Here is a 3,280-nt window from a genome sequence, read left to right as displayed (position 1 = left end):
GTTGGTGGGATCACTCATGGGAAAATTCCTGCAGTAGTGGGTGTTACAGCTGCACCTTTTTTAGACTGAAGTCAGCTGATAGATATTCATGCTTAAGGGAAGTCTCTCTAACAAGGGAATCACTTTTGACAAAGCTTAGGTATCCGAGTAATGAGGGAATTAGTATATTTCATCAAAATATACAAGGTATTAGAGATAAAGTTAGTGAACTGCTTATAGATGTTGACTCTGAAATCATTGGTATATCTGAACACTTCTTAAATAAGGAGATAATTCAGAGGCTTCCTTTACCAGGATACAGGTGTGCTGGCAGCTTTTCGAGGAGCTCTTTGCGGTGTGGGGGAGTAGCCATGTATGTGAAAAACGGCATCCCATTTGAGTCAATTGATGTTTCAAAGTACTGCACTGGAAGGGTGTTTGAATGTTGTGCAGGTGTGGTTAAATTTAACGGAGCTAAACTTCTAACTGTGGTTATTTATACATCCCCAGACTCCGATTTCACAACATTTTTGCTAAAGCTAGAGGAGGTTCTTGGTTCACTTTATAGGAAATACAAAAAGTTAGTTATATGTGGTGACTTCAATATTAATTGTATAAGTGATTGTGCAAGGAAGAGGATGCTAGCAGAACTCTTTAATTCATATAATCTTATGCAAACCGTGTTCTTTCCAACGAGAGTGCAATTGAACAGTAGAACAACCATAGACAACATTTTTGTTCATTCCTCATTACTCGAAGCGCATTCTGTTAGCAAAAAGGTGAATGGCCTTTCAGATCATATGCACAAATTTTAACTTTAAAAGATTTTTGTGCTGCAACACGTGTTAATTATAGTCATCAGCTCTTCAGGAAAGCTGATCCAGTTGCTGTAGAGACCTTTGTAAACCTTATAAAGGAACAAGAGTGACAAGATGTTTATAGCGCTGATACAGTAGACGATAAATATAATGCTTTTCTCAAGACTTTTCTCATGCTCTTTGAAAGTTGCTCTCCGTTAGAACGTTTAAAACAGGGTACTAGTACAAACAGGCAGCCTGGGTGGCTGACTAGAGGGATAAGAATATCTTGTAGAACAAAGTGGCAATTATATCAAAACGTTAGAAACAGTCAAAATCTAAATGCAGCAGCCCATTACAAACAGTATTGTAAGGTGCTTAAAAATGTTATTAGGAAGGCAAAAAGTATGTGGTATGCAGATAGAATAGCTAAGTCTCAGGATAAAATTGAAACCATATGGTCAGTCGTAAAGGAAGTTGCTGGTCTGCACAGACAGGTCGAGGATATAGAATCAGTGTGTAGTGGGAATATCCGTGTTACTGATAAGTCGCATATATGTACAGTATTTAATAATCACTTTCTGAATATAGCAAGTGAACTAAATAGAAACCTAGTCCCAACAGGGATCATATAGCGCTCTTAGGAAAAAGTGTTCCGAGACTGTTACCTGAAATGCTCCTCCATGATACTGACAAGAGGGAGATTGAGTTAATAATTAAATCACTAAAAACAAAGAACTCTCATGGATATGACGGGGTATTTAGCAGAATACTGAAGTATTGCTCCATGTATGTTAGCCCAGTTCTCAGCCATATCTGTAACTTTTCCTTTAGGAGTGGTCGGTTTCCTGTCCGATTAAAGTACTCGGTAGTGAAGCCACTTTATAAAAAGGGAGACATTGATAAAGTTGACAATTTTAGACCTATTTCTATGCCATCGGTGTTTGCTAAAGTTATCGAGAAGGTTGTATATACAAGGTTACTGGAGCATTTAAATTCACATAATTTGCTGTCAAATGTTCAGTTTGGTTTTAGAAATGATTGAACAACTGAAAATGCTATATTCTCTTTTCTCTGTGAGGTTTTGGACGGATTAAATAAAAGGTTGCGAACGCTAGGTGTTTTCTTTGATTTAACGAAGGCTTTTGACTGTGTTGACCACAAAATATTACTGTAGAAGTTGGACCATTATGGAGTAAGGGGAGTAGCTTACAATTGGTTCGCCTCTTACTTTAAGAACAGAAAGCAGAGGGTAATTCACCATGATGTTAAGAGTGGTAGTGATGTTCAGTCCCAATGGGGCACTATTAAGTGGGGCGTTTCCCAAGGGTCGGTGCTGGGGCCACTGCTGTTTCTTATTTATATAAATGATATGCCTTCTAGTATTACAGGTGATTCAAAAATATTTCTGTTTGCTGATGACGCCAGCTTGACAGTGAAGGATCTTGTGTGTAATACTGAATCAGTAACAAATAATGTAGTTCATGAAATAAGTTCGTGGCTTGCGGAAAATAATTTGATGCTAAATCACAGTAAGACTCAGTTTTTACAGTTTCTAACTCATAATTCAACAAGAACCGATATTTTGATCAGACAGAATAGGCATATTATAAGCGAGACGGAACAGTTCAGGTTCCTAGGCGTTCGGATAGATAGTAAGCTGTTGTGTAAAGCCCATGTCCAGAATCTTGCTCAGAAGCTAAATGCTGCTTTATTTATCATTAGAACAGTATCTGAAATAAGTGACACTTCAACACGAAAAGTGGTCTACTTCGCATATTTTCATACGCTTATGTTGTATGGTATTATTTTTTGGGGTAATTCTTCTGATTCAAAAAGGGTATTTTTGGCTCAAAAACGGGCTGTTCGAGCTATATGTGGTGTAAGTTCGAGAGCCTCTTGTCGACCCCTATTCAAAAATCTGGGAATTCTGACATTGCCCTCACAGTATATATTTTCTTTAATGTCGTTTGTTGTTAGCAATATTAGCCTATTCCCAAGAGTTAGAAGCTTTCACTCAGTTAATACTAGGCAGAAATCAAATCTGCATGTAGAATGCACTTCCTTGACTCTTGTGCAGAAAGGAGTGCAGTATTCTGCTGCATCCATTTTCAATAAGCTACCACAAGAACTCAAAAATCTTAGCAGTAGCCCAAACACTTTTAAGTCCAAACTGAAGAGTATCCTCATGGCTCACTCCTTCTATTCTGTCGAAGAGCTCCTGGAAGAGAGAGCAAAAAAATTTAGCAAATTCCAGTGTTACATTGTTGATTTTCTTCATTTACACTTACAGCTTGTCACCTGAATATGTTTTTTTATATTTCATTTTATCTGTTTCTAATATCGTGTTATAATTTCATGTATTGACTCGTTCCATGACCATGGAGACTTCTCCTTAATTTGGTCCCACGGAACAATAAATAAATAAATAAATAAAAAATGTATAGACTAATTTTAATATTTGAAATAAAACGAAACTCGTCCAGATTTTTTCGTTCAGAAAT

Source organism: Schistocerca piceifrons, chromosome 3, assembly GCF_021461385.2.
Source record: "Schistocerca piceifrons isolate TAMUIC-IGC-003096 chromosome 3, iqSchPice1.1, whole genome shotgun sequence".
NCBI classification, from domain to species: Eukaryota; Metazoa; Arthropoda; class Insecta; order Orthoptera; family Acrididae; genus Schistocerca; species Schistocerca piceifrons.
The sequence above is the reverse complement of the archived record's forward strand: the minus strand, read 5'-3'. Positions refer to the sequence as shown.